This window comes from Manis javanica, chromosome 17, assembly GCF_040802235.1.
Source record: "Manis javanica isolate MJ-LG chromosome 17, MJ_LKY, whole genome shotgun sequence".
Taxonomy (NCBI): Eukaryota; Metazoa; Chordata; class Mammalia; order Pholidota; family Manidae; genus Manis; species Manis javanica.
The window spans coordinates 51359920-51369707 of record NC_133172.1 but is presented as its reverse complement, the minus strand read 5'-3'; positions in this window follow the sequence as shown (position 1 = coordinate 51369707).

Here is a 9788-nt window from a genome sequence, read left to right as displayed (position 1 = left end):
CTTATCCTAACATCCGATCTATTTATAAGGCCTGATGGCTGCCCCTTCAGACATGTTCCAGTTGTCCAATCTGTCCACCCCAGTACCCCAAGACCATCTGGTCCAAGCCCCCATCATATTATTCCCAGAAACCTAAGGTGTAAATGGGCCTGCCTTTTACACCTTGGGATAGTTTCTCCCCACAGCAGCCAGAGCAACCTTCACAAATTAAATCAGTTAATGCTACTCCCTCTCCTAAAGCCCTCCATGGGCTTCCCACCCGCACTTTGACAACACCCCTGCCTCCTTGTCAAGGCCTGTCCCATTCTCAGGATCCGACTTGGCTCTATTGGCTGGAGTCACTGGATTGCCTGTCTGATCCAGAAACACCTCAACCATCCCGTGCGCTGGGCCCTCAGTGTTCTCCTCTACCTGGAAGGCTCTGGCCCCAGATCTTCACATGGCTGCTCCTCTTGTCCACAGGTGGTCGCTCAACTATCACCTTCCCAGAGGCTACTCCCCATCATCTTACCCTATTTTGTCATCTTGCTTTTGGACACCAAATCTCAATTACCTAGCACATGGACATTCAATAATACTTAGAAGAATGAATAAATGAGTTCTGTGTCTTCATGGACACCCATGACCTTCTAAGACAGAGGAAACAAAATACCTGATGACGACTAAAAAAAGTTATTACTAATAAGTCAGCCTTGGAAATAAAGTCTTCTGCCGATTTTCACAAGGTAGATATAAATTTATGTAAGAAAATCAGAAGAAATAATATTTTTTAGTAGTATTGTGGGCAAAATAAGGCTAAGAAAATAAGTCTAGTCTAGTGAATATTTGGACTTAGTATTTACAAAATTGCAACAATAATAATTAAGTGTGTATTTATATAGTATTTTCTAGTCTATAGAGCACTTTTGTACATGTTATCTCTTCTTTTTTCATAGCTTTACACAGGAGATATAGGCATTATTCTCTGCATTTTACAGACAGGGAAATTGTTCAGGCACTATAGTTAGTGAGCATCAGGTCACAGCATGGTCTAGCAAACCTGAAAACTGAAAGATCTACCTTAAGAGAATATTTTCATTTATAGCATACTTGGAAAAAAGGACAGGTAGGATACACAGAGGAAAAACTTTCATATTTGTGGTTCATCAAGTTCCTATAGAGTAGTCTTTTTCATTACCTAGGGCTGTTGTAACAAATAACCACAAACTGGGTGGCTTAACGCAACAAATCTGTTCTTTCACAATTCAGGAGGCTAGAGGTCCATAGTCAAGGGGCTGGCAAGGCCCCGCTCTCTCAGGAGGCTCCAGGAGAGGATCCTTCCTTGCACCTTCCCAGTTTCTGGTGGCTCCTAGCAATCTTTGGCATTTTTTGGCTTTTAGCAGCATCATTCCAGTATCTGCCTGTCTTCATGTGACCTTCCCTCTGAGTCTGTGTGTTCTCGTAAGAAAAACAGTGACTGGATGTAGGGCCCAGGCTAATTCAGTATGACCTTATCTCTTTAAAAACATTTTTAATGGAAATATAGTTTACATACACTGGTTTCAGAGGTACAACTTAGTGATTCATCAATTACATACATTATTAAATGCTCTCCAGGATGTGTCGTTACCATCTGTCACCATATAAAGATAGTACAATATTATGAGCTTTATTTCCTATGTTATATTTCTGTCCCTGTGATGAAATTACTTTATAATTTGAAGTCTGTACTTGATCCCCTTCACCTATTTCCCCTGTTCTCCATCACCCTCCTTGATAAACAACTGTCCATTCTCTGTGTTTATGAATTGATTTCTGTTTTGTTTGATCATTTGTTTTGTTTTTCAGATTCTACATACAAATGAAGGGAAGCATCAATATGACCTCACCTTAACTAATTATATCTGCAAAGACCCTATTTCCATTAGAGACACATTCTTAAATTCTGGGTGGACATGAATTTTTGGTGGAGGCACTATTAATCCACCACAGATAGTCAGTATCAAACTGCAAATGTCTCTCCTTCCTGTTCACCCTCAGTTTCTGTATGTTCTTTAAAAGAGTGGATATCCTTATACTTGCTTCTTGCATTTTATTCTCTCCCTTGCCTGCCACTTACACCCACTGGCTCTTACTCCTGGTCCTTCCCTCCCCAGGAATATTTCTTTAACATTCTGTGTGGATAAATCACACACACAAGTGCACACAATGAATCTGTGCAACGTAGAGCATTATTAGAGCCTAGGGTCTAGATCCTAATTATGTTCCCAAAGTCAAATTAGTAGATTTGGGCTAGAGGCATGATGGCTATTAGGTCAAAGAGTAAATATCCAGTAATTCCAGACTACACTAAAGTTAAGGCTGGAGGATCAATAGGTTAATCAATAGCTATCATAGAGTTCCTATTAATAGTTATATACCTAGGGTTGTTTCAGTCCAGGATTTGAGGTTTCCAGCCTTTATGATGCTCTTTTTCATACTGAAGGAAAGTATGCTTAAAAGACAATGCCTTATTTTAGAATCTCTTAGTACTAGCCCATTTTGAGCCCATAAGCCCTATGCCAAGTGAATGTTTACAGAGGGTCTGTCACCACTGTCTTTATTTAGCAGCATCTCATGTTCATAGATACTGTGGTGTTTAAAGATCTCTACTGTCATCTGTTTCATTTTCCTGCCCTGACTATAGAAGAGGACTCATACCTACAAAGAACCCTTTGTGTTTTCTTTGCTTGCAGCTTGAACTAGCTCTTTGTCTCAGTGAATATGGTCATAACCAGTTCCTGCTGATAGCAAGAAACTCTTTATTTTGAAGTTTTTTTTTGTTTTACCTACCAAAGGAGGTTTTTGCATCATAGTCCTTAAAATCTTGTCTTCATTTCTTCCTGAAGGGAAAATTAGAAACATGATATCGTGCACTGCACATAGTAGATATTTAGTCAATATTGATTGCATTTGGAAATTGAAAGCAGTATTTTTATTCAAATTGTACTGGAGGGATAAACACAAATGGCATTTATTCAGTGAGGAAACAATGGTGTTGGGATAACCCCCAACAATGCACAAAATGCAACAAAATAAATGCCAGATGAATTTAAAATGTATAAATGAAACCACAAAATTACTAGAAGAAATAATGAGATACTTTAAAAAACAATACTGGAGTGAGAAAAGTCCTTTCTAAAAATGACAGAGAACCCAGAAGTCATAATATAAGGACTTATAACTTCATCAGAATAAAAAAATATATCAGAAAAAAAGCCCAAATTCAGTACTGCAAAAATGATCATAATTGAGGTAAAAAGAGAGATGACAGACTGGGAAATTTCAGAATGCATGTCACAAATTGCTAATTTCTAAAATATACAGAAAATTCCTAAAGTCAGTGTATAAAAGTCCAATAACCTAATGGAAAATAAACAAATAGTTCATAGGAAAAGAAATAAAATGACTTTTTTTTTTGAGAGGGTATCTCTCATGTTTATTGATCAAATAAAATGACTTTTAAACATATAAAAATGATCTCACTCAAAGAAGAAAATGCTAATTAAATCTTCACTGAGATATCATTTTATACTTACATATGGGCAAAACTCCAAAATTATTGATAATGCAATGTACTGATGAAGATGTGGCAAAACAATTTTTTTCATACATTGCTGGTGGGAGTGGAAATTGGCACAACCTCCATGGGATGCAATTTTCTTAGGTCCATTAAAATTACACACACAAACCCTTTGACCTACCCAGCCCAGGTCTATGAATTTATCCTACAGGTACTCCTTTAGACATGTGCAATGGTGCACGTGAACGGCTATACATAGCAAAAGATTAGAAACTACCTAAATGTCTATCAGTAGGAGACCGGTTAAATAAATGTGTGTCAGCCATGGGATATCATGAAGCTGCACGAATGACCGAGGACTCTCCTACATAGGAAGCCCTTCTCTATAATCACTGCAGGGAAATGAATAGATGACCGGAGAGACACCCAGAAAGATCATAAATATCTATGAACATGATACATTGTAAAAAAAAAAAAGATGCAGAGCACGGTGTATAGCGTGTGTGCAAAAATGGTGAGGGGAGTATATGCATATATGTATCTACTTGCATATGCATAAAACATCTTTAAAAGGACACACCAAAACTGGGTAACATGGATTGCCATTGTGCAAGGGAACTAGGTAGGTGGGAGAAAGAGAGGGAGACTTTTCACTGTGTATCTTTTGTACTTTTTGAATTCTAAGAATGTATTTAATAAATAAATTAAATAAATAAATAAATAAATAAATGAAACATCTCTCTCGCACATAGACTCATCCATAACCACACACATGCAGATCAAACTTCATTTACTATCAGACCTCTGACCTAGAAAGATAAGAAAATCACCCGCATGCTAAATTCTTGGTAACATTGTCAGGCTACTGGGCCTTAGGAGTTAGACACACATTATAATTAGGGTGAGTGAAACTCTTCAGCCAAATGTGTCTATGTCCTGAATTCCTAGTACTTACTGTGCACATTTATTGAATGAAAATTGAAGGATAAACTATAGGTTAAACAGCAAATGGCCTTTGTAGATGACCCCAACTATTAATAAAGTAAAAATAAACATAGCTAGTTAGACCTAGTAAGTCTGGAGACTTAGTTTCCACTATGCAGCTGTGAGCTTGATGGTCACTTAACTGACTGCCCTCTTAGTAAATAGGGAACATGGACTGTATCATTTCTAATGCCCCTTCCAGTTGCAGTTCCTGAAACATCCTAATTGCAACATTCTTACCAGAGTGTACCACCAAGCTCTACTATAGGGCTATGTCTAAGTTTCCAGCTTGCAGACCTGGGGAGACCTCAGAGAATTCCCCTGTATCTTGTTTTGACCTTTTTCTTCTTTGCCTTAAAATATACAAAAGTCTTCCTGTTTTCCAAAAAACTTTCTCTTGAGACAGTAGTTGATCTAGCTATCCTATTTCTCTCTTCCCTTTATCTATCAAATTTCTTTAATATGGGGTTTATACCTGCTTCTCTCATAAGTTAAAGCAACTGACACTTCTGTCTCTCATATCAAGCCAAAACTCACATTACATAAAATTAACCATCTAAAGCATACAATTTAGTGGCATTTAGTACATTTGTAATGCCACTATCACTATCTAGTTCTAAAATATTCTCATTACCCTCAAAGCAGACCTCACAGACATTAAGCAGTCTCTCCCCATTCCCTCCTCTCCTCAGCCCACGGCAACTATTTCTGTCTTTATGTCTCTATGGATTTGGCTATTCTAGATATTTTGTATAAATTGAATGTGACCTATGTAAGCTTTGGTGTCTGGCTCCTTTTATTTAGCATAATTTTTTTTCAGGTTCATCCATGTTGTAACATCTATCAGTCCTTCATTTCTTTTTATATTCCATTGTATGGAATATAAAATTTAATATTCCACTGTATGGATATATAACATTTATATATCCATTCATCCACTGGTGTGTATTTGGGTTATTTCCTCCTTTGGCTATTGTGAATAATTCAATGAATATTCACGTACACATATTTTTGTGAATATCTGTTTTCAATTCTTTCGGATACACACCAATGAGTGGGGTTGGGTTGCTGGGTCATATGGTAATTCTGTGTCTAACTTTTTGAGGAAATTTTTGTGTCTCTTTTTGAAGCAGTTTGCTTGGGCTCAAGGTACAGACGCTCAAGCATTCAATAATTGTGTAGTAAGTGCTTCCTAAGGGACAGGCCCTTTGCACAGACACTGGAAGATCTGAAGGTGAATAAGACTCATGGTCTGGCAAAATGAGGTAGGTGGGGAAATAAAAAAAATTTTAAACAGGAGAACATCATTCCAATACTGAAAACCCATTAGGAACTCAACATTGCAAACAGCAGAAAACCCAAATTCCTTTCAAGAGGCTTCAAGACTGCCTACACATATGACATCATATAATATTCATGTGGGGAAAATTCTGCCTGTTCTCTGATCTGCTGCATCCCAGGCCATCCATAAGTATTTATAAAATAAAGAAAAGAAATGTGTGAATATCATTCTGTTCTCCCCTTGGCCTCCATGCTCCAGCCTTTGTTGTGTACCTTGAATATGCCAACTTATTCCCTTCTCTGGGCCTTTGCACTTGCTGTCTCTCTACATGGAATGCTCATCCCCCAGAACTCTGAATGGCTGCCAGCTTCTCGTCATGCAGGTCCTCATGACCACTCCAGCTAACGGAGATCCACCCAACCCCTGTTACTTTCACATGATCCCATCTTATTTTCTTTACTGAACTTAACCATTCTGTACGTTTTCTTGTTTATATGCTTATTTTCTTATATTCCTTCCTAAAATTTAGCTTCTAGTGATATATAAAATTTATGTCCTTTGTTGCTGTATCACCTGTACATGGCAGGTGATACGTATTTGCTGTTTGATGAGTAATTGTACTATAGTTGTGTCAGATGTGAAATCATGGTATATACAAGGAACAGTGTTGGCTCCAAGAGGTCCAAGAGGGGTTCTGTCTGGTTTCTAGTTTTCTACCTCCATGTCCACCTTCACAGCTTCTACAGTCATCTCAATGCCTTGAACACACTGGCGTCCCATGCATATTCCTTTATTTCTAACTACCTACTAGACATTTCCAACTCATCAGTCCTGAGCCCCTTCCTGAATATTCTTCTGCAAACTTAGGATCATAGGGCCTGCTTTGAACAATCTGTCTTCTTCATCTGTGACATTCAGCCCATCAAAACATCAACACTTTTCAATGCTTCTAGTCTTATCTTCCACTCCCTAAGAGAGCCAATTGATTTAGCCCCTTCCAAATATACCATTGTTGGCATAATTGTGATCCTCAGCAAATACGGCCTCTCCCTCAACATTGTCTATCCAAATTTTTCTAATACATGTATGAGGCCTTTATTGACATTTTCAGTCTACATTTATTTGTTTCTTATGTGACCTCCCAAAGCACATAATATTTGTACTCCTTATTTTGGTACTTAACAAATATGATATTGTTTAAATGGAAATTTTCACTGATTTATCCCAATAGAACATAAAAGTGTTCATGTGTAGGCTGTTTAAAAAAGTTTAGATATTATCCACCGCCATGCACACAGAACTATATATACATAGTACACACATAAGTAATATGAATAATGAATAAATAAATGTGGATATTGAGAAACAGTGAGAAAAACTCTCCTGGGTTAGGAACAGGTTTCCAGAGAGGCTAAAAGTATAGATAATTGTGTCTTTGCTTCCTATACATATTTTTTGCAATAGTTCTCAGCTCTGGCTGCACATTAGAATCACATGGGAAGCTTTACCAGTGCCTGGCTCCCACTTGCAGAGATTCTGACTTAGCTGGTATGGTTTGGAGCATCAGTGGTGTATAAAAAATGTATAGAACCATTGGGCAAGGCTGTCAGAATCTATCATGTTTTATAAATTCCTAATTACATGTTTCCATGGATATTTTCCTATTCCTTAAGTTTATGATTTTTTTTGTATGAAAAATTTAGGTGTTATGTTGAGCCACAGTAGGGCAAGAATACTAATGAAATAAGAACTTTCACTTTAGAATGACCTCCATATGGAATGTTTGGGAAGATCTGTTGGTAATACTGAGGCAACAGAGAAGTGGTGATGGATACTATTCTTTGGCCATTCCATGACCATTATGGCTCTTCGTCCTTGCTGACAAAGTCCAGGCTTTGTGCAGGTGGCAATGCACCCACGTGGAGAGGATGGGTCATTATGGCCTAAGCCTGTTCAGCAACCCCATTCTCCATCATTTGGTACTCACCTTCCCTGCCTCTGAAGCTAAGGTGGCTATGCGACTGAGTCATGGCCAATAACATTTATGGGTAAGTCTACTGGGAAATAGTCTGTGTTCTAAAAATGAGACTGGGCTTGTGTGTGCCACCGATTCTCATTCCCTTCCTGGATACCTTATCAGTCATCACCACAAAGCTACAAGCACAGGGACAAAAATCCAACATACTGAAGATGGCAGAACAGAAGTAAGAAAAGGTTTTGAGTGTGTGACAGTACTGTTGAGTCTCTGGAACTATCAACCTCCAAACATCCTCTTACTATGTGAGATTTGTCTTTATTCCATACTCAACTAACAAAAGTTGAGTTTTCTGTTATTTGCTGCCCAAAGCATTCCCAAATGTCTTAGTCTGCTTGGGCTATCATAACAAGATCAGAGACTGGTGCCTTAAATGGCAGGAACTGATTTCCTCACAGTTCTGAATGCTACAAGTCCCAGATCAAGGTCTGCTCCTGGTGAGGCTCTCCTCTGGCTTACAGAGGGCTGCTGGCTCACTGTGCCCTCTCATGGCTTGTCCTCAATGTATATGGAGAGAGAGAGAACAAGCTCTCTTGTGGTTCTTATAAGAGCATGAGGATCTCACCCTCATGACCTGAACTAACCCTGATTAACTACCAAATAGTGTCACACTGGAGGTTTGGATTCCAGCATATGAATTTTAGTGGGCCACAAACATTCAGTCTGTATGCCAACTGATAGAAAATTCCTCTCTTCACATATAGAAATATTGTTAGTCTATGAATATGCTCAAGGTAAAAGAAAAACCTTGTCTATGTTTTTAACAGGATTCTTCAAGGTTGGTGAAAATTGCGGAATTACCATAGAATTACACATGACATAAAAATGTGGCAAAAATGCAAAATATACCAACTCTTCCCTCCAAATAATGACAAAATTAGGAATCATCTGTCTATGTACTCACTAAATATTCATTGAATGCCTACTATGTACACTGCACATTTGGAGGATTTAAAGGTGAAAGTTTCAGGTCTCCAGACTTGTACAATCTATTAGGAGAGATAAGAAATACATAAACTACTGATAAAAAAAGAATGTAACATTAACCCTATAGAGAGAAAAACTGCTATTGGAAATTCAGTGTTAGGACAGAGAACTTTATGGAAGGGGTGAGACTGACATGTCCCTTTGGGATCTCTATAGAAACCAGATGTGAACTCCTAAAAGGAGCCATATGAATACATTTTCTTATCTTCTTTGGGCTGCCCTCTCTCAGAACTGACTCTCCTACTGAAAACAGAGAGCTGATCAACCTAGTCATGAATCAGGGACAAAGTTTTAATCCTGATTTTGCTGATTAAAATGAACTAATAATTGCCTGTCTCACTTTTATCCAAGCTACTAACATTTCTGGGCTGAATATAATATTACTTAGGATCTTAGCAAAGTAATTAATCCATAGCTTATATTGATACACTTGTAAAACATACAATCCTTATTTATTTTGTCACCAGATCCATCACTAGTACCCTTAACTATTGGAGACTTAGGTACTTCAGCCTTTAATGAACTGCTGGAATTATGAAGCCAATAAATCATTTGGCCCTTTAGGGATGACTAATGAAGATTTATGCCAATCTAGATTATATAATTTCTCCCAAGTTTCATTTGTCTCTACCGTGTGCCACTTGAACCAGCCTGTCTCTAACATTTGTAGAACTTAGGGTAAGAGCTTAAATGGAGGTCTGCATAACAGATATCTAAATACTTAAAAGTTACATATCAAATGGTTGCATAAAACATGTTCTATCTTCCTATTCTGATAAATACATATCTTCATAACACCCTGGGAGGTTGAGTTCTGGATTGGAGTCCTTGGATTTTAGATCATAGCTATGTGGGGCATTAGCTCACAGTATCCCTAGACTCAAATCCATTTCCTTTTTCTCATCATGCTGGTTTTGTCTCTCATTATGAATGATTTCATGCATACATGTGTGAACATT